Genomic DNA, 22,220 nt, shown 5'->3' with positions numbered 1-22,220 from the left:
AGTTTGGTTTTGAGACCCCTTGGCCCCAGGGGGTATAGAAGAGATGGGGGGGACAAAGGTCCCGGATGAGACTGTGCTCTGCTTGGAACGAGACGAGGCATTCTTAAAAGGCCCTGAAGGCAGGCCCCTGCCCCATCCCATGCCTGGTGGTGAGAGCACCTTGGCATGGAAAGGAGATGTCACGAGATAGCAAGATACCGGGCGGATTGCTGATTGTGACAAGAAGTCCGTGGCACAAGGAAGGACTCCGTCTATCCCTTATGAGCTGAAGATTTGATTTTTTTCTAAAGGGTGGTGCCAGACCAAGTGTGGATAATTTTTGGAAATGTAAATGTGCTTGGGAATTTGGTGGGAGGAGGATAAGGAAGTGTTTCTGTGTAGTTTTCATTCTCCTTGTGGTTTTTTTTCTTTGTGTGTGTAGTTTAGTAATTGTGTGTGTAGTTTAGTTAATAAACTTCTCTTTATGTTTAAGTTGGAGCTTGCTTTGCTTATTTCCTGGCCACATCTCACAGCAGATATCAGGTAAAAGGTATATTTATGGGGGCTCTGGCTTTGCCAGGCCTAAACCATAACACCCAGCGCGGGTAGCGCCTCAGCCTGATACACTCTCACAGGCCAAGACATCACATGGGTTTTTCCACCAAAATGCACATACCCTGCAGAAGCAGTTTCAGCTGATGCCAACTGAGGATCGTGACACTGTCGAGTCATGTGATGACTGCCACGCACTTGCTCCGCCTCTGCCGGCTGGGGTAAATCCCAGAGGCCTTAGGGCCTTGGAGCTTTGGCAGATTGATGTCACCCAGGTTGCCGAGTTTGGCTGGCTCAAGTATGTGCATGTCACTGTGGACACGTTCTCCTCTGCGATGTGGGATTCAACTCACACTGGGGAGAAGGAGAAGGCCTGTGATGTCCTTGCCCACTGGAGGCAGGCCTTTGCCATTCTGGGCATACCTTCTGCTGTGAAAACTGACAATGGTCCTGCTTATGCATCCCAAAAGGTGCGGCAGTTCCTGCAGTTGTGGAGTGTCTCGCACAAATTTGGTATCTCTCATTCTCCAACTAGTCAAGCTATTGTAGAACGCGCTCATGATACTCTGAAGCAGGTTCTTCAAAAACAAAAACGGGGAATGCAGGGTAAAACCCTGCACAGTTGGTTGGCAAAAGCTTTGTGCACAATCAATCATCTCACTGTGCCGCAGAACTCAACCCTGTCATTTTGAATCACCATCTCTCATTGCAGGCTGCGGACGAGGCACATCAGCCTTGAGCAAAGGTTTGGGTGCGGAATTTAGACACCAAACAGTGGGAAGGTCCCTATGACCTCATCGCTTTGGGGTGCAGGTATGCTTGGGTATCCACAGATACTGAGGTACGCTGGGTACCTTCAAAATGTGTTTGCCCTGATCTGTGACCGCAGAGACAGAATCCAGCTCACGAGCAAGATGGAAACCGTGACCAACCTGAAAGGCATCAAGCGGGGGAATCATTGAGTGATGATTCATATGCAGACGTTGAGAGTGATCACTCCGATGATTCCTCTGCAAGTGGACACTGAACGTTGTTCATATTTTCCTTTTCACATTGTTCATTTCTTTTCCTTTTACTTTTTTAAATGGAAAAGGGTGAGATGTCACCCTGGTTTTTTAAGACTTTCTAAGCCTTCTGATGTTGACATTCTTGTGGTGAACTTTCTCACATACTTTCTGTAAATAACTCATTGTTTTTCATTCCTTTATGGAGGAGGAGAGAGTTGATGGACTGTTGGTTTGACCAGTGTCATTGCAGAGGTGTCACTGTCACCTTCCAATCTGCTGTCACTTTTGTAAAACTATAAATATTTGAGTCAGAGAATAAAACTTCCCTTTTTTTTTCTTCACCTTGAGAGCAGTGGTGTGCTTGTGTTCTTTCGTGTCCTTCAGCGACATATTGTCAATATGCTTCTGCTTTGTGTGATTGGTCAAAAAACTTACTTAAAGTAAGTTATAACATTAAATTCTTTGTCTACTGCCAGGGATGTGAGGGGATGGCATCTTCCCATTGTCATAACCATGTAATGAGACTGATGCTGGCAAACAAACAGCTCGAGGCGCGTTCCTCAGCAGTCCCGGCCCGTTTGTGATTTGTACACAGACCCCCGGCTGGCAATAGTATATTCGTGTTAAATTGCATCTACGATAAAGTATTATGAACTATTTCATACGTTTTGAAATATTTTGATTTCATATTGATTTATATCTTTTCATTTCATATAGATTTGATAAATTGCTCCAACTTGGGAGAGTGAAGATGTACAGCAGTGCAAAACCTTCAGCCCACACCCCAGTCAGCCCCCGGGTGCATGCATCACACCCACCCACTGTGCTTTCTTTTCTCAGCATCTGGGGTCTGCTGTTTGCACAGAATTGAGATGAATTTAACTCCACAGAGCCACAAGTGGGGTGTCCACCTTGTCATGAACACTCATGTGGCAACCAACAACACAGAGCTCTCAAAGCACATTATCACCAGGCATATCATTCTTGCTGGGCACTGAGGAACTCTTAAAAGACACAGAAAAGGGGTGGAAAACATTGGCATCATGCTACTGCTGGTGTCCTCCTGGAGGAAAATCTGTTGGGTTTCTTAAGGTGGTAGCTTTCCAAAACCTAGGAAAACTGCTCAGTAGTGGTAGCCCAATTGTGAATGGTTTTCTTGAGTCGGCAAAGCTGGGGTGTTAACAATGGACTCTATCCATGGTTTAAATCACCTGCCCTCAGACAAAAGCACCACCAGCAGCAGCAGCTATATCTGTCAATTTTCTCAAAAAGCTGTGTTAAATTTGGGAGAGGAAAGGAAAACACATCAGACACTGTGGATTAATGACAAGACTCTGAGGAACAGTTCCAAAGCAAAGGGCAGCAGCTTCTCTCTGGGCCACTCCTTGTGCCCCGAGGCAGCCGGGCTGCCCTGGCTGCCCAGGACCCTGCGCCCCGCGGGCTCTGCAGAGCTGCACAGCGGGGAGGCAGCTTCGGGCACCTCAGCCCCTGGGCAGGAGGGGCTGCTTGCTCTGCAGGGCTGCCTGTGGGCAAAAGCAGGGTGCTGGCCTTCTGCTCTTGGCCCTAGCCTGGCCTTGCAGGGATAATGCTGTTCCCTGTCTCAAATGTGCTAATGATAGACCTGGTTGTTTGCAGCTCTGCACAGGTGTGATTTGCACCACAAAATACTGAAGGGCTAAGGCCTGAACAACAGACCCTGACTGAAGCCTCAACAACAGGACCTGAGCCAAAGCTGCCCTCTAGATCACCTTCCCAACCCAATGTTCTATGTACCTGCTCCTTAACCAAGTGTTATTATCTAAAGGATTGTTGCATCCATTCACTGGTGAAACACATCTTCACCTTTCTGCATGAGGAAAAAGGACAAGGCCACACCTGGCCTTGGTTCCTCCTTGAGCCCTGGGCAGGCTGGGGGAGAAAACCAAGAGGAGAATGACACCAGCTGTGTCCCCAGCAGAAGCTCTGGCACATTGCTCGTCCAGCACTGTCAGAGCCTGGCTACTCTCGCAGCGCACTCGGGAGCCTCGTGGCCGCCAAAGGTGGAGGCACCGCAGGATTTCCCGATTCCCGGCCGTGGCTCTGCAGGGCTGGGCTGGGACAGCTTCCCCCAGCTGATGTGCAGCTCTGGATGAAGGGGAAAGCATTGGGCTACCTGGGGATGGATCTTCCTTAATCACCAGAGGCACCCTTTTGCAATAATGCTGAGGTGCATTGCTTAGCTTATCCTTTCCTGACTCTTTTTTAAACTTTGGCATTACAGTAAATTACACTGTTCCTTCAGCTGGTGTCTGTGTCTGCATCTCTGACCCTCTCCACCATCAAAACAAACACACAGCCAGTTTAGCAAGAGACCTGCCTCTCTGCCAGCCCATCTCTTGGCAAACACTCCTGATGGCCATCTGCACAAATGAAATTCCCACTTTGTACCTTCCTTTTCTGCAGGCAGGTGAGAAACGGAGCCACTCCCAGCTCTGGACACCTCCAGAAACCAGCTGCTTTCAGCAGTCACAACCCTGAAATATCAACCTCCTTCCTTAACCTACTCATGGGGAGCTGACACCAAGAGGCCTTTTGTCCAAGGATACCCACAGAAGAGCTGGAGAAGGGAGCAGTTTTTAACACAACTGCTTCAGAGTTTAAACCTGCCTTTACCAAATGAGCACACACCAACCTGTCCCAAAGGGAAAACAGGCAGGAAAGAGAAGCTCCTCTCCCACAACAGCAAACTCTGTGCTTCCTTCTGTTCCAGCTGGAGAGTGGAGGCCATGGGCTGCACCTCACTTTGGGAGCGAGCATTGGGAATTGGCCTGGTCTGGGAGGGCAGCAAAATGAATTCCCCAAAAAGTAGGAAAAGATTCTCTGGAAGGAATTGATGGTGACAATATTTCTGCAGAAAAGCATAAAAAGAATAATTGTGGGGAAGAAACATTCCCAGACACGAGATGAAGATCCTTGGGGCAGCTTCAATTCCCCCGCTGCTGGCATGCCTCGATGATTTTGGGGAACAGAAGCATCTCACCACCCGTTCTGCCATCGTACTGGCAGCAGGGTGCAGGCCTGTGGCAAGGCAGGGCCTGCCTCAGGGGCTGGGCCTGGGCTGTTGGGCTTGGGTCCCTGGGCCAGGGCCACCTCCCAGCCTCCTGATGGGTTTGGGGGTTTTGCTTCCCCTACCGGTCCTGGACCACTGTTTTGTGGGCCAGATCTGGGGTTCCTGATCCCTCCACATGGGCCAGGGGCCCCCAGGGCCTCTCTCTGGCTCCTCTGCTGCTGCACTTTCCGACAAAAAAAAAAAAACAAAAGAAAAATTAAATTAGATAAAAAGGGTTGAAAGAGCTGGCAGTAGCTTTGAAGCATTGAAGGGCCAAAAATTAGCTTCAGCCCAAGCTGCTCAAAAAAGGGCTGTGGGCAAGAATTCCACATTCCAGAAATTTTCTCAAATTGTTTGAAATTGTTTCATGAGTGTCAATGGACTTTTGATAACTATTGATGGATTTTTCTGTAGTAAGCCTGTTTCAGGACCAAAAGGGACTTTCAGAGATGGCAAAGAGGAATATCTTCAGTCCATGGACTTTTCCTGAAACTCAGCTGCTTGGACTTGGACTTTCCTTGCATTGTTTTTGCATTTTCTTATATTGTAGAATTCTTTTAGTGATATGATAGAATTTTATGTTCTACAGGTGAAGAGATTCCCTATTCATTCCACAGGAGCACTTGAGTGAAGTTTGATTGGCAACAGATAACCTGTCAAGTTTGTCCTTTCCTCTGCATGAGCCCAGCAGAGAAAATTACAAACACTTTTCTTTTTAATTTCACTGAACAAAAAAGTTGACATGTTGCAGACATCTTTTATGAAAAATCCTTTTTATAGGATTTTTCCTTCTGAGAAGCTGCAGTTTCAGCAATAAAATGTAAACAATTATTATCTGCTGCTGTGGAATGCAACAGGTCCACCTGTGATTGGCCCATCTTGGATGTTTTTAATGAATGGCCAATCAAGGACAGAGCTATCTCGGACAGAGTCTGAGAGAGCTGCCTTTTGTTATCATTCATTTCTATTCTTAGCTCAGCTAGCTTCTGAGAGGAAACCTTCTTTTTCTTTTTAGTATAGTTATAATGTAATATATATATCATAAAATAATAAATCAAGCCTTCTGAACATGGAGTCAACATTCTCATCTCTCCCTTCACCTGAAAACCCCTGTGACCACGGTCACAGGAGGGTTTCTTGCCTTGGTGAGCCCTCAGTCCTCTGGGATACACCTCACCTCAACGCAGACTTCAGGTGCTTTGTTGTTTTCTTTTTCTTCCTCCAAAACACCAAGAGATCAAAATTCTTGGTAAAAACAGGACTTCTACTTTCAGTAAAAGCCAAAGAGGAGCTCTGCAGGGCTTCTTTCTAGATACAGATAAAATACTCTGGTGATCTTATCACACCCTGTTCTCAAACTTTTGGCACCAGCTTCTACTCTGGAACACCATGACTTCCTTGTATTCTGAAAAAGGGAACAAATCAAACCTCAAGAACAGATCCTACCTTTAAAACCAGTGTCCCTCCCACCAGAAACTTCTTTTCCTGTTGTGATAGACGAGTCATATGATGATTGACTCTCACAATTAATAGACAAATATCATGTGTGTGAAAGGCGCATATTATATGGCTCTATGCAGATATTTACCATATGTATTTTGATGGATTGATTAGTAGTGCTGTATTAACATTTTAATAATATGATAAATGTAGTCTTTTAATTAAAAGGTAACTTTTGTAGTTAAAAGAAGAACTATGTCAGTGGGGTTTTTTTAAAGAAAGGAATGAGGCACTCGCACCAGATAGCAGCCACAGGACACCTAAATCTTTCAGAAAAAAGAATTTTTTGCTCTCTTATCAGAAGAAAAGAACTTCTTCCTGCCTCGAAGGCACAGTTAGGATTAGAAGGAAGAAGATGATGATGACCAGACAGAATCCTGTATTTGAATGGAATTTATGCATGTATGAAGTGTATGAATATGCAATGGGCTATTGCTTTTAAGGGTTAATCCTTTGTTAATGGGTGTCCTTTTCCGGGCTCATGCTGCCTAGGAAAAGGTACCCGGACATCCATAACTCTTTGTCTCTATTGTCTCATATTGTCCTAATTCAACTTGTCCAAATTATTCTAATTGCATTACTATTTTTATAACCATTTTATTACTATTAAACTTTTAAAATTTTAAAAACAAGTGATTGGCGTTTTTCACAATGTATATAGGTTAAGAAAAGTTTATAGATTTATAGTTGTGCTGTACCCCTCACGTGGTTATCAAGGGACAGCTGGGGTTGGGACATCTGGGAGGGCTGGCGTGTCGCTATGGCCACACCTGACCCCCAATCAGGATTTGAGGAGGAGATCTCCACCAGTGGACAGTGAAGAAGGGGTTGATGGACAGAACTTCAGGAGGGGTTAAAGGGTTAAAAAGGGAAAACCTCCATTGTGAGGGGACTAAGCACATAGCAAGGAAAATCTTTTGCTCCTGGTGCTGTAATCTTCTTTCTTCATTCAATCTTCTGTTGTATTTTTGATAAGGTTTAATAAACCTTCCTAAACTATGAAAAGTGGGTAGCTATTTCTCACACTGTGGTCTGCAACCCTCACTCTTTATTACAATAAAATGCTTCTTTTTATTAGGTTTACATCAGTTCCATATGCTTTTATGAGCTTTTATGCCTTTTTATCTATATATGTTTAATACTACTATACCACTATCTGCTTATTGCAACATTCCAGGAATCCCTTTTGACTCTTCCTGCAGAAGGTCAGATCACTGTGGGTTTGACACCAATAAAAATCCAGGCTGTTCAGATCCTAGGTGTGACGGGCAGGCACAATTTCCCTGCTGACACAGAGACTGAAGACAAACCCCTCTGTTGTCACTGAAAACAAAACAAAGGAGGAAGTTTCTGCCCATTGGAAAGTCCCCGTTTGCCCTGAAGGACTCTGCCTCTTCTTTCTCCACAGCAGCTCAGCAGCTGGATGCCAAGAAGGACAAGAGAGGGAGGGGTGGTTGATTTGTGTGACAATTTAACAGCCCTTGCAAACAAGAGCTGAGTCTGTCAGTAACATCTCTGCAGAGGCAAGTCCTTGCTGAGGCTGCAGAGCTGTGTCACTTGTGTTTAGTTTGCATCAAGTTAATGGCACGGTGGGTTTTCATGCTGCGGGTGTGGCCCCTGTGACAGCAGCCTGTTCATCCTTCAGGGGGTTTGCACCCACAGGGACAGTGCTGCTCCTGCCAGCTCACCACAGTTTGTCCTCATGCCAAAAAGTCCGGGCAGAACTTCTTAAAGGAACATTTTCCTTTTGCTCTCAAACCAAAGATTTAGATGTAATGGTATAATAGAAACAAATCTTTTCCCCTGTTGTCTGTTGGGACAGGAGGAAAATCCTATCCCATCCAGACAGCAAGGCACTGATTTCACTTCCACTCTGGAAATGACTTGCAGGAGCAAGTAAATAAAATTCTCTGCTAGAACAGTGAAGTCCTGCCACTCTAAATCAGTGTGGTGCCTGAAGGGTTTTGTAGCAGGTTTGCACCTAAGTTGATGCTCAAGAAGTTTATAAGGTCCAACATAGACCTAAGGTTTGCACAGCAGAGTTTAGGCTGACAGCTAAGGGAGCATAAATTAAATGGTCTTTCCAACCCAGAAGGCTGATGAGAACTGTTGGTATTTGTGTTCTCCTTCCTTGTTTAAAGGATAGCAACATATTTGATGAGATTTTGGCATTGCAGCTAAAAATCATGGCCAGATTAAGTCACCAAAGTGGTTGTTGTGCATTTCTAATTGTGGAAGTCAATATCAACGTAGCTGCTTCAGGTATTACAAAAAGCTCTTTCAAGACACTTCTTAAGAGAAATGTCTTTTTCCTTTTCACTCTTAACTGCAAAGCCCCTCCAGGATGTACAGCAAACAGGTTATCTAGATTGTCCTTTCACAATAACAGAAAACTTCCCCTTTAATTAGCCTGAATTGCATGATTCTCATCTGTATGAAGGAATTTCATTTAGTCTCTGCTGTAAAGAAGTGATTTCTATGCAACAGGGTTGATAAAGGGAAGACCCAAATTAACAAGAGTGGTATTTGTTAGAGCTGCCATTACTCATCACACACTTTAAACAACCCATACCACCGAGCCCAAAGCTAATATGGCTCCATGTTAAACATTTCTGATGGATTACACATCCTTGTGTGAAGATGGAATTAGGATTTAAAGCCAGTATTTCTGCATATACGAGCATTGTGCAAGAACATTGCATCTTCAAAATGGAAACCAAATATCACCTGTACAGGGTAAACGCTGCAATAACATGACTATACTTCTCCCATCAGGTTCACAGGCAGCTTAACCAATTCTGTGCTTGCAGATAATCTGTTCTGGCATCTTCTGGGGCCCTGAACCAGGAAGGTCACACTGAAATACTTTGGGACCATGAAAATTTCTCCAGATCCAAACCAGTCTCCAGGTGACACAAGTGACTGCAGCAACCTCCAACAACGCAGCGGAGGCCAGGTTTGCTGTGTTCTCTTTGTCATTGTGGGTTTGTAATTCAGACTCACAGAAGGGCTTAAATTGGAAGGGGCCTTAAAGACCCTCTAGATCCAACCCCCTGCCATGGGCAGGGACACCTTCCACTAGACCAGGTGGCTCAGAGCCCCTGCAAGCTTTGGCAAATACCCAAGGACACCTTTTCCTCTGTTTTGCAAGGCCAGATTTCCATGCTCACATTCACAGATGGCTCCAGTCTCACACAGGGCATTGCTGATTGGTCACTCTTATCTCCACAGCCCAGGAGAGATCCTGTTTTGGATGGCTCTCACTGCTCCCAAGGCCCCAGGGACTGGCCACTGCCTCTCCTCTTTCTGCTTTCCCTTCCAGGATCAGAGATTTCCTGCTGCTTCCTCCACATCTGAGACAACTGGAGGAGATGAGGGGCTGAGGATGTGGCTTCTGACAGAGAGTTGATAACGCTCAGCTGAGTATTTTATCCTCCTGCCACTAAGCCGTCCGGCTGCTGCTGAAATTCCTCCTGCTTGGAAAGGGCTGGTGTGCGCAGCAGGAATTGTTGCTGGCTGGAACTTTTCCAAGAGCTGAACAAAAGAAGCATTTTGTGGAAGGCCACCAGTTGCCCTTGGTCACAAGGTGCGAGGTCCCCTTTGAAGGCCATCCCTGCTCAAGGACAGCCTGGCCTTCTCCAGTGCCCAGAGCACCTTCCAGGCTTTTGGGCTGGCCTCGTCCCTCACCCTGGAGAAGCAGGTTGTTGTTGGAAATCTCATATCCACAGTTTCTGGCTGGATTGCCGTGTCTTACCACAGACAGCCCTGGAGACACCAGTACAGACTCCATCTGCAATAAAAGGGGACTTTGTTCCAGCTTTTCCCTTGGACCAGCGTGCAGCAAGCCCACCTGGGCCTCATTCAGGTCTGTGTGGGCTGGTAGTCAGCTTCTGCTGGGAATTTAAAGCTTTTACTCTACTTTCCACAGCAAATAGTGGAGCAAACCCAGCTGCACCACCCCCCGAATTTCACTCTAAAAACCACAATTTTTATTTTCCTCTATTCAAGCCTTGAAGAAAACAAACTCTTCTTGAGTGAGCTGGAGGCACAGTGTCCTCCAGGATCATTCTTGAGTAGGACAATATTGCAGGGGAAGACTGGCAAACCCAGAGTTTACTGGTGCTTAGGAAACTTTGCTAAACCTTCCCACATGCAGTGCTCTTGCTCCTGAGCTCCTGGAGCCCTCACTCAGCTCAGGCACAGTTTGGACAGAAGGGGATGGTTCCGTCTGTCACATGTGGGGACAGGAGGAGGGAAGACTTTGCAAACACTGCCACGAGGGCAGGGCTGTTTTCATTGATGGTGCCAAGTGGTAGTACATCATCTTTGATTAAATGTGAGGTGCTAAAGGGCAAAAATTCTCAGTGATAAAGAAGAGTATCTCCACTCACACAGCAAGGTAAGTGAAGGGGAAAGTGCAATCTGTATGTCATGGGAAGTGTTCAGTTTTTCACAAGACCTTTTTGCAGAAGACGTGCCTAGGCACGGGTGATTCAGAGCATTTGATCAGCCTCACAGAGTATCCCCACATCTGCTTTGCCACATTTTCTCTTTTTTCATTGTGAATGATTTCTCCTGCCAGGGTTACTCCTGCTTGGAGTTCTACTCTCAGTGGAGCCCCGGAGTTTTCTCAGCAGCCTCTGCAGCGAGTTCTGAGCCAACGTGGGGCTCTGCTGCCAGCCCAAATCTGCGCTTCCCCTGCCCAGCCTGAGTGCAGGTGGGGCATGTGCTGGGCATGGCCGGAGATTTGCATGGCCAAAATCCTCCAGCATTTACATCTGCTCATGGCTTTGGGTAGCACAGATCACAGAACACCCATCACAGCGGACAAATGGCATTTCCTGCAGATTGCTACAGCAACACTGCTGATCCACAAATACACAAGAATCAATTTCAGTTGAAAAATGTCATTTATTACAAAGTGCTACACCCATGCCGACAATACAGAACTATACAAATCTCAATTTAGGTTAAAAACGGGAATTTATTATATTATTACAACATTTCTATGTAATATTATACAAATACCAACTTCAGTTAATTTACTGCCAACCTCCACAACAACGCACTATACACAAAGATCAATTAGGTGTTTAACAACTTAATTTATTACATATTACTACAAGGATTAAGCCCATCTAGGAATACAAAAATATCTCCATAGATATGTAAATAGAATTACATCCAGAAACAGATATATATGAATTTAAAAATACTTATATACCTATACAAATACGATTATTCATATTTTAAAAGCCATATAATAAAAATTATATCAAAAGAGATACCTACACAACTTTACCCACAGGAAATAGAAATTAACACAGATACAACAATATCCATGTATACACAGATAAATTTATACACATAATATTTTCAAACATATATATATATATATATATATATATATATATATATATATATACATAGCATACATTCATAACAAAAAAAATATACATAAATACAAGAATACACACATGGAAATAAACCCATACAAATAGCAACCCACATACAGAAATACACATGTAATAACCCCTGTCTATGTTCAAGTCCGTGTGTCTGTAAACATCACTCCAATCAGAGGCATTCCAGCTGCCCTATCTTCAAAGCATCTCGCTCGGTCTTCTCCTCCCGAGCAGAGCAGCTCTCCTGGACAGGGACAGCAGATGGAACATCTGGCAAGCAAAGGGAACACTGAGTGAGTGTGGGGACGTTTCCCTTGGCAGCAGCTGCACTTCCATCAGGGCAGAGGAAATGTCAGAGCCTCCCCAGGAGGGTCAGAAAGAGAAAGCAGCCGAGCAGGCCAGGCTGTGGTGAGTGCAGATGCGGCAGAGCCGGCACAGCTCCCGGGCCCTGCCGGCACAGCTGCCTTGCCCAAGGACAGCCCCTGTGCCAGCCGGGGCAGCTGCGCTGAGCAGCCCCAGCACGGGCAGGGCCCGCTCCTGCCCTGCCGGGCAGTTCCCCCGGCCACAGCCCACGGCAGCCTCAGCCCCACCTGCCTCCCTGGGCCTGTGGCCTCAGCCAGGCTCTCTCCAGGCTGGCAGCAGCAGGGCCCCGTTCACTGCTCTTGCTGGTGGCCTTCAGCTCCTCCCTGCTGGCTCCTGTCAGTCTCCGGCTGTCCTCAAGGTCTTCATGGGAGCTCTGGCAAAAGTGGAGGCTCTGGAATTGCTTCCAAGGCCTGGCAGAGCTGCAGCCCTGGAGCCCTCTGTGCTCCCTGCTGGCCCCCTGCATCCCCTCAGCCCCGCCATGCTCTCGGTGAAGCCCCAGCCCCCTTCAGTTTCTTCAGCCCCTCACAGTCCTCTCACCCCCTCAGTCCCTTCTGAGCCATCCCATTCCCTGAGACCCACCACCATGCCAGCCTGTGCCACTTCCCTGTCACCTCAGTGCCACCATGGCCCTCGGCTGCCCCACAGCCCTCAGCCCCAGCAGCAGCTCAGGGTCACTGTCCCTTTGGTGCCATGGCCCCCTCAGCCCCCTCTGTCTCACCATCCTTCAGCAGCTCCTCAGGGACAGTGCCTGGGGCCAGCGGCAGCTCCCACCGCTCCAGGGACAGCCGGGGCTGGAAGTGCTGCTCCACCCGGCCCGGCCGCCAGCTCGGACCCAGCACAGGGACAGGGGACACAGGGGGCACCGGGGGAAAAGCAAGAGGTGAAAATGGCAGCCGAGGGGCGAAAGAGGCCTAGGCCTACACCAACAGCAATCTATCCATCAATGTCTCCATCTAAACCTTCCTATTCCTCTTACTATATAACTATACACATTCATAAATGTAACTTCATATATATATATTTATATAAATATTTTACTCTACACATATAAAAATCTAACTCTGAAAATCTATAAATGTAAATATATAATAAAATATAATTATGTAACATCTATACCTATATACATATTGACATTTAACTATACAGATATTACAATATATTTCCTTATAAATAGAACATTATCCTCTATAAATGGAACTATATTCACTAATAAATAGAACCATAGAAATCTTTAAACATATCTACAAGCCGAGGAGTTCTACCTGCCTGATGGTCACAGGCTCTCCCCTGTCTCTTCCTGCCATGCAGGGCAGCCCTCCTGGAGATGTTGGTCAGATGGCATCTGGGAAGCAAAGGGAACGCTCAGTCAATATTGGCCCTGTCCTTCTACCAGGGGCTGTCAAAGATGGCCTGAAAGGCAGACTCTTGGCGATTTGAAGCCATCTGCCCTTAAAAGAACAGGGACCATTCCAAGTGTTCAAAAGTGTGCTTCAAAACATTGAAGTATCTCGATAAAGTCCCAGCCCCCGCAGTGCAAAGGGCACCCAGGAGAGCTTGAAACACAGACAGTCCCAGCTGCCACAAGGAAGCCCAGCCTTGCTCTTTCTCTGAGCTGACAGAGAGACCTCAGTCCTCACTGAAATGGCTGAAGCTGAAGGTGCTGGGAGCTGAGTCATGAACCAGCTCCATTACCTGGCATCTTCAAACTGCCCTCTGCAGTGAGCAGCAGCTGCTCCAACTCGACCATCAGCTCTGGCAGGAAGGGCTGGGAGGGACAGAGCTCCCTACGAGGCCTGCAGGCTGCACCAGCTTGGCTAAGGAATGGACGCACAGTGCTCCTAGGCCTCCCTAATCAGGGGTCATTCAAGCTTTTCCTTCTGATGCTGGAGTTACCGTGATTTTTCAATTGGTTGGCCTCTGATGTTGTGCTCCTTGTTTTTCATGTGGGTCAGGACCAATACCAGCAGACTGGTACTACATTCAGTCAGTGATTTGGACTTCCACCCTGACTTTTTGCTCTTTTTTTCCCCTGTTCCTTCAAGAGTCGCTCAGCCTGGCCTCCCCTGGCACCCCGCAGTAAATTTATCCACCAACTTCAGCACAAAATTGGGACACCTGGCTTGGTGACACAACTGCCACAAGGTCAGGTTTATTCCCTGCTCTCTGCCCCAGCAGAGGACTCCGTGTCAGAGCCTCTGGAGAAGCGTGGAGGGCAGGGCTCAGGGAGGTTGTGCCCGTGCAGGATTTAACTCAAGGCACCAGGAAGCACCAACCCTGCTCAGAGCAGCCATCTCACAGCTCTCTAAACCATGGGGGTTCTGTCCTTACCAGGCTCCTTGGGCTCCTGGGAACTGTTCCTGCAGCTCTCGGTGTCAGATGAAGCATCCTCTGCTGCAGCTCTCTTCACAGGCTCCCCTTCTGGAGAATCAAGGGCAACACCAACATTGTCCTGAGCAGAAAAACAGAAAGAAAGGAACCCAAAGATCACTCACTATTTTGCTGAAATCATATCAGGGATACAATAACTATCCTTCTCCACTCCCAAAGGACATGGAGCACAGAGGAGGGAACAGTTCACATGACAAGCCTTTTAAACTCAGGATTCAGGGGGCCAAGGCGAAACTGAAGCTCTCACAAAATGACCTTTGAGAGAAAACATGATCACAGAAAACAAGAAGACACCAAGTGAGGGGACGTGCCCCCCATGCTCTGACCCTGCCTTATCCCAGAGCTGTGAGAAATCAGCCAGCACAAAGCCAGGGGTTCTCTTTGTTGCCAGCACGGCTGCCAGCCCTGCCCAGGGCTGTGTGCTGCAAACCCACAGGCAAAGCACACATTTCTGCCTGGCAGTCTCAGCACCCCCAGCCAAGCGCTCACACAACCCATCACAAGGTGCTGCTTCTCGGAGCCCTCTGCTGCTGTCCCACGTGTGTCATCCAGGCAAACATTGATGCACCCAGGCTATTGCCAGGATCACATTTGGGATCAGTGGCAAAGAGCTGTAAATCGTTAGGGTAAGGAAAAAATCAACCCAAAAGACAGAAAAAGTCAGACAACCAAGTAATGTTTCTATTCCACTGAGGAAGTAAATGTCCACAATGAAGCAAATTACCTTTGGACACAAAGATATTCTCCCTATGACCAGTTCCAGAATATTCATCTCTTCTGCCATAGCCCGTCCATCAGAACCCTAAAGATTCTAAAGAGGGTTCCGAGCCTGCAATGTTCCCTTTTATTATGGAATAAAATGCTTCTCTAAACTGCTATATGTGACTTTAGAGAAGACAAAAGTCATGCCACTTGAGAATAAGGTATTGGCAAATCCAAAAAATCCCACTCCCCCCCTTGAGCCCTCATCACAAATGTACTGCAAGCAACGGGACAGCACATCAACAGAAAGACAGACATTCTTTGGCCAACACGTGTAATAATCTGCAAAAGGACAGAGAGGTGCAGCTGCAGCCCAGCCCCAGCCATGGCTCTGGGAGTGCCCACAGCACGGCAGGGCTCACACAGCAGCAGCAGCTGCAGCCCAGCCCTTGCTTTGCCTTGGCCTTCCCACCCAAAAGAGGCACAGCCCACATCTGCTGCAGCTGGAGCAGAGGCACCTCTGGCATGCCCCTCCCTGCACGGGACACTTGGCCTTCAGTGCCACTTCTCCAAACACTCTTCTCCTCTTTCCCAGCAAGTAAAACTCTTCTTCATTTCTTCTTCATCCCCTCTTTTAGAAATCTTCTTTACCAAGAATAATTCAATAACTAAATAATAATGAAATAAGTTCAATTAAAGAAGCCTTTGCTTCTCAACCATGTAACAAGGTTCAAAAGCTTTCAGTCCAGCCCCTTTTATCCCCATCCAATGGAATTACCTGAGCAGAGGGAGATCTTTCAGACAGGGACCTCCTGATCTCCCGAATCATTTTCTCTACAGCAAGGCCCAGATCTGCTGGTGGCCATTCCTCCTCCCCAGGTGTGTTCTGTGCTGAGCTGGAGGCCGTCCATGCTGCACAAGCTGCACTGCCAGCGGGAGCGCTGGACCCTGAAGTGCCCGGGGTGGCTGCAAGAATACAAACACATTGGTCGGGCTCTACAACGTGGCTGTGGGACACAGAGCTCTAGTGCTGCTGTGGATCAACCATCAGGGAAGCACACAGCAAAACCAAGCAGATAATCTTTTGGTCTCCTAGGTGCCCCTTCCTAATAGGCTTGACAACTTCTGGCCGAGAATGACAGAGCCTTGAGGCAAAATACTTCAAGCGGTCACTTTTCAGGACCTTTTGGAAAAACAAGGCTACAACTCTTTTCCTACCTCGTGCATCGTCAGCTGGGGGCTGCTGCTCCCTGTGGAGCTGCTGGAAGCTGCAGGGCTGGATGGCGAGCACCTCCCGCTCGGCCGGAGGCAGCTGCTCCCCGTAGAGCTCCTGCGAGCGGCTGCGGGGCCCCTCCCGCCCGAGCGGCAGCGGCCGCTCCCCGTGCAGCCCGAGCAAGTGGCAGGGCGGGATGCCGAGCACCTCCCGCTCGGCGGGCGGCGGCCGCTCCCCGTAGAGCTCCTGGAAGCGGCTCGGCCCCTCCCGCCGGGCCGGCAGCGGCCGCTCCCTGTGCAGCAGGTGGAAGCCGCAGGGCGGGCGCCGGGCCGGCAGCGGCGGCCGCTCCCTGGGCAGCGGCGTGAAGCGAGCGCGCCCGTGCCGCCCGTCCGGCAGCGGCCGCGCCCCGGGGAGCTGCTGGGAGCAGCGGGGCGGATGCCTGCGGCCATCCCGGCCCGCCGCCGGCCGCTGCCTGTTGGCTGCGCTCCGCCGCTTGATGCGGAGCAGGAGGTCGGGGCGGTCGCGGCGGAAGCAGGGGTTGCTGTAGTGGAGCCAGGCCCCGGCATCGCCCGGCGCAGCCGAGCCGAGCCAGCCCGGCACCTTGCGGAAGCCGTAGCGATAGAGCTGCCGCAGGAAGCTGCGGAACTGCGTGGCCCTGAAGGTGTGCGGGACCGGGGCCGGCCCATGGCCACGGCCCCCGTGGGCGCGGCCCGAGCTGAGCAGCTCCCGCTCCAAGAGGGAGCGGTCGATGAGCAGCCCCTGGGCGCGGCTGTCCCAGCGCACGGAGCGGACGCGGGGGCTGTTCACCAGGCGCCAGAGCTTGGCAGGGAAGGTGCGGGCGCCGAGCCCGGCGGGCAGCGGCAGCTCCGCCATGGCGTCCATCGCCGACTGTGGCCACAACGCCCACAGCGCAACGGCCGCGGCTGCGCCGGCGGCGCGCGGCCTGAGGGGGGCGCTGCGCTCGGGCCCGCGCGCCCAGCGCCCCCCGTCGCGGGCCGGACTTGGCGGGGACGCGCGCGGCAGAGCCGGAGCTGCGGGTACAGCGCGGGCCCCGGGGCTGGCCGGGCTCGGCTCGGCTCGGCTCGGCTCAGCTCGGCACAGCACAGCACAGCAGGTTATCCCCACGCTGCATGCCGTGCCTGGGTCACCATCGGGGACAGAGAGGAGGGACTTTGCTCTGTTTTGGCTGGGGAAAGGATGAAAAGGGGTGATTAGAAAACATTCATTTGGTCTCCTTTTCAGCAGACTAGCTGGTTTTATCTCACCATGTCTGCCTGTCTTTGGCAGAGTAGGCACATTTCTCGTTATTCGGAGTCAGCTACAGCAGCAGGAAGGGGCAGCAATTTTGTCAGCATTGATATCAAAGCCAAAGTGCTTCCCCATGGATGGATGTTGCTTTCTTCAAGGGTTTTTTGGCCTAGAGCTGTAGCAAATGCATGCTGGTGTCTTCCGAAAGGGCGTTGCGTTTTTATTTCCACAGGAATCACCTCTACTTTTTCTTCCCCCCATCTGGGGAGGGTTCCCATGCAAATGCCTCCTGCAGCCAACTCTTGTCACTGTAGACTGACAAAGGAGATCTTGCAGTGGGGAGAGACTCCCTAGAGCTGCTGTGGAGAGCTGAAGGGGGAAGCTTTGTCCCTTAGTCTTGAAGTCTTGTTGGGGAGCTGCTCGTGCTCTGGGGGACAGACACCAATGATGTTTATCCAAGCCTTGCAGGTTCATTCCTGTAAAGAAAGAAAGGATATGGATGCCAGATAGAGAAACAAGGTATACGGGAGAGAGATGGGGAAAAGGAGAGGGGTAATAGAGAAAGGAGCCCTCTGCAGGCAGAGATCAATCTTCATGGAGGTAATGATCAATGCTCAGTGTATTGCAAATCTCAGGGTACATTTATATGGTAATGCAGGGCTCAGAAATGGGAGAATACATATAAGTGGTTACAAAGTGTTGTGTATAGGACAAAGAGCTAACATATCTTTGGTCACGTACATGGATTGGCAAAAGTGTCAGCAGAACATTCTGCCCCATATCTTCTCTTCACATCCTTAGAACATCTTGCTTCACATCTCTTTTCCTGGGGTACGTCTTGGCAAACTTCTTTATATTGTTTGCCCAAGGGCAGCATGTTTCTGCTCTAAGGAACGTATGCAGGGTTGTGCAGCTTGCTTCTCTCCTGTGTCTGCTGAAAATGCTCTCTACATTCCTGAGCTTCCTGACACACCACAGACACTTTGGGGTTGTCGTATTGGAAAACAAATTTCGGTCTGGGAATTTTTTGAAATACTTCATTTACTATTTTTTTTTTTTGCCTTTTTTTTTTTTTTTTTGGCTTTCCTCCAGAAACATTGTCATAATCTAATGCTTCCACAGAATCTTTTCCTACTTTTTATGGAATTCATTTTGCTGCCCTCCCAGACCAGGCCAATTCCCAGGGCTCCCTCCCAAAGTGAGGTGCAGCCCATGGCCTCCACTCTCCAGCTGGAACAGAATGAAGCACAGAGTTTGCTGTTGTGGGAGAGGAGCTTCTCTTTGCTGCCTGCTTTCCCTTTGGGACAGGTTGGTGTGTGCTCATTTGGTAAAGGCAGGTTTAAACTCTGAAGTAGTTGTGTTTCAAACTGCTCCCTTCTCCAGCTCTTCTGTGGGTATCCTTGGACAAAAGGCCTCTTGGTGGGAGCTCCCCATGGGTAGGTTAAGGAAGAAGGTTGATATTTCAGGGTTGTGACTGCTGAAAGCAGCTGGTTTCTGGAGGTGTCCAGAGCTGGGAGTAGCTCCTTTTCTCACCGGCCTGTAGAAAAGGAAGTTGCAAAGTGGGAATTTCATTTGTGCAGATGGCCATAAGGAGTGTTTGCCAAGAGATGGGCTGGCAGAGAGGCAGGTCTCTTGCTAAACTGGCTGTGTGTTTGTTTTGGTGGTGGAGAGGGTCAGAGATGCAGACACAGACACCAGTTGAAGGAACAGCGTGATTTCCTGTAATGCAAAGTTTAAAAAAGAGTCAGGAAAGGATAAGCTCAGCAATGCACCTCAGCATTATTGCAAAAGGGTGCCTCTGGTGATTAAGGAAGATCCATCACCAGGTAGCCCAATGCTTTCCCCTTCATCCAGAGCTGCACATCAGCTGGGGGAAGCTGTCCCAGCCCAGCCCTGCAGAGCCACGGCCGGGAACCGGGAAATCCTGCGGTGCCTCCACCTTTGGCAGCCACGAGGCTCCCGAGTGCGCTGTGAGAGTAGCCCGGCTCTGACAGTGCTGGACGAGCAATGTGCCAGAGCTTCTGCTGGGGGCACAGCTGGTGTCATTCTCCTCTTGGTTTTCTCCCCCAGCCTGCCCAAGGCTCAAGGAGGAACCAAGGCCAGGTGTGGGCTTGTCCATTTTCCTCATGCAGAAAGGTGAAGACGTGTTTCACCAGGGAATGGATGCAACAATCCTTTAGATAATAACACTTGGTTAAGGAGCAGGTACATAGAACATTGGGTTGGGAAGGTGATCTAGAGGGCAGCTTTGGCTCAGGCCCTGTTGTTGAGGCTTCAGTCAGGGTCTGTTGTTCAGGCCTTAGCCCTTCAGTATTTTGTGGTGCAAATCACACCTGTGCAGAGCTGGAAACAAACAAGTCTGTCTTTAGCACAGTTGAGACAGGGAACAGCATTATCCCTGCAAGGCCAGGCTGGGGCCAAGAGCAGAAGGCCAGCACCCTGCTTTTGCCCACAGGCAGCCCTGCAGAGCAAGCAGCCCCTCCTGCCCAGGGGCTGAGGTGCCCGAAGCTGCCTCCCCGCTGTGCAGCTCTGCAGAGCCCGCGGGGCGCAGGGTCCTGGGCAGCCAGGGCAGCCCGGCTGCCTTGGGGCACAAGGAGTGGCCCAGAGAGAAGCTGCTGCCCTTTGCTTTGGAACTGTTCCTCAGAGTCTTGTCATTAATCCACAGTGTCTGATGTGTTTTCCTTTCCTCTCCCAAATTTAACACAGCTTTTTGAGAAAATTGACAGATATAGCTGCTGCTGGTGGTGGTGCTTTTGTCTGCAGGTGAGGGCAGGTGATTTAAACCAAGGATAGAGTCCATTGTTAACACCCCAGCTTTGCCGACTCAAGAAAACCATTCACAATTGGGCTACCACTACTGAGCAGTTTTCCTAGGTTTTGGAAAGCTACCACCTTAAGAATTCCAACAGATTTTCCTCCAGGAGGACACCAGCAGTAGCATGATGCCAATGTTTTTCACCCCTTTTCTGTGTCTTTTAAGAGTTCCTCAGTGCCCAGCAGGAATGAAATGACCTGTGATAATGTGATTTGAGAGCTCTGTGTTGTTCGTTGCCACATGAGTGTCCATGACAAGCTGGACACCCCACTCGTGGCTGTGTTGAGTTAAATTCATCCCGATTCTGTGCGAACAGCAGACCCCAGATGCTGAGAAGAGCAAGCACAGTGGGTGGGTGTGCATGCACGCACCCAGGGGCTGACTGCTGTGTGGGCTGAAGGTTTTGCACTGCTGTACATCTTCACTCTCCCAAGTTGGAGCAATTTATCAAATCTATATGAAATGAAAAGATATAAATCAATATGAAATCAAAATATTTCAAAACGTATGAAATAGTTCATAATAATTTATCGTAGATTCAATTTAACATGATTATACTATTGCCAGCCGGGGGTCTGTGTACAAATCACGAACGGGCCGGGACTGCTGAGGAACGCGCCTTGAGCTGTTTGTTTGCCAGCATCAGTCTCATTACATGGTTATGACAATGGGAAGATGCCATCCCCTCACATCCCTGGCAGTAGACAAAGAACTTAATGTTATAACTTACTTTAAGTAAGTTTTTTGACCAATCACACAAAGCAGAAGCATATTGACAGTATGTCGCTGAAGGACACGAAAGAACACAAGCACGCCACCGCTCTCAAGGTGAAGGACATAAGGGAAGTTTTATTCTCTGACTCCAATATTTATAGTTTTACAAAAGTGACAGCGGATTGGAAGGTGACAGTGACACCTCTGCAATGACACTGGTCAAACCAACAGTCCATCAACTCTCTCCTCCTCCATAAAGGAATGAAAAACAATGAGTTATTTACAGAAAGTGTGTGAGAAAGTTCACTACAAGAATGTCAACATCAGAAGGCTCAGAAAATCTTAAAAAACCAGGGTGACAACAGTAGTTCTACCCAACCACTATAAGCACACATTCCTTTGGTTAAAACAATGCTTGCTCATTTCGAATACAATATCTGCTTGTAAGCCTTAAAGCACAATGCACAGAGCTCCATTATTAAGCTTAGAAGTCTAATATCTTGCTCGAGATACTTTTTTGAAGCTTAGGGGGTTATTCAAGCCAAGCATTAATACACAGACCCTTGTTCTATTTGTCCTTGATTTTCTACTTCTTATATAAGTTTTCTGCTGACAAACCTTATGGCTGCTGCTTAGTTCTAATTGCAGTTCTGCTGTCTCTGAGGCCTTCCTTTTGCCACTTTCCCAAAACCCTTTAATTTTGTGAATGCCTACAATTCCCCCTCTCGGTACAAGTAAAAAGAAACCTTTGGATCCGTGTTGTTTGTTAACTACCTTGCATTTCATAGCTTTACTATAGCCTACCTGCTTATTACTTGCTTAAAGCATCCTTTTTGCTCACATTAAGCCTTGCTATATTCCAACACAGCAATTTTAATGTTGTGAAAGTCCAGTCAGCTCAAAGGGCACAAGTCATGTCTGATAGCAATTACAAGTCGTTGTCCAAAAAAAGTCTCGCCTGTTCCAAGGTCTTAATTCGAAACCTTCCTCCATGTCTATACCTTCATCCACCATCTGCGTGAGATTTCAAGAACAGTCTGTGAGTCCATTTCCTACCTCTCTCTCTTTTGTGATTAAAACTTCTTTGATAGTTTTGTCCATCATTTGTCGCACACAACAACGTATGCAAGGTATTACTATTACCATCACTACCAAGACACCCAATACATATAGAGACCTATTCTACAAAGTTCTCTTAGCCAAGGTGCAAAGCTCCATCCTTGGAACAGATAATCTAACCATGACC

This window comes from Melozone crissalis, unplaced genomic scaffold (genome assembly GCF_028551555.1).
Source record: "Melozone crissalis strain CALT ecotype California unplaced genomic scaffold, PUWL_Pcris_2 ptg000055l_1, whole genome shotgun sequence".
Taxonomy (NCBI): Eukaryota; Metazoa; Chordata; class Aves; order Passeriformes; family Passerellidae; genus Melozone; species Melozone crissalis.
This window is presented reverse-complemented; position numbering follows the sequence as displayed.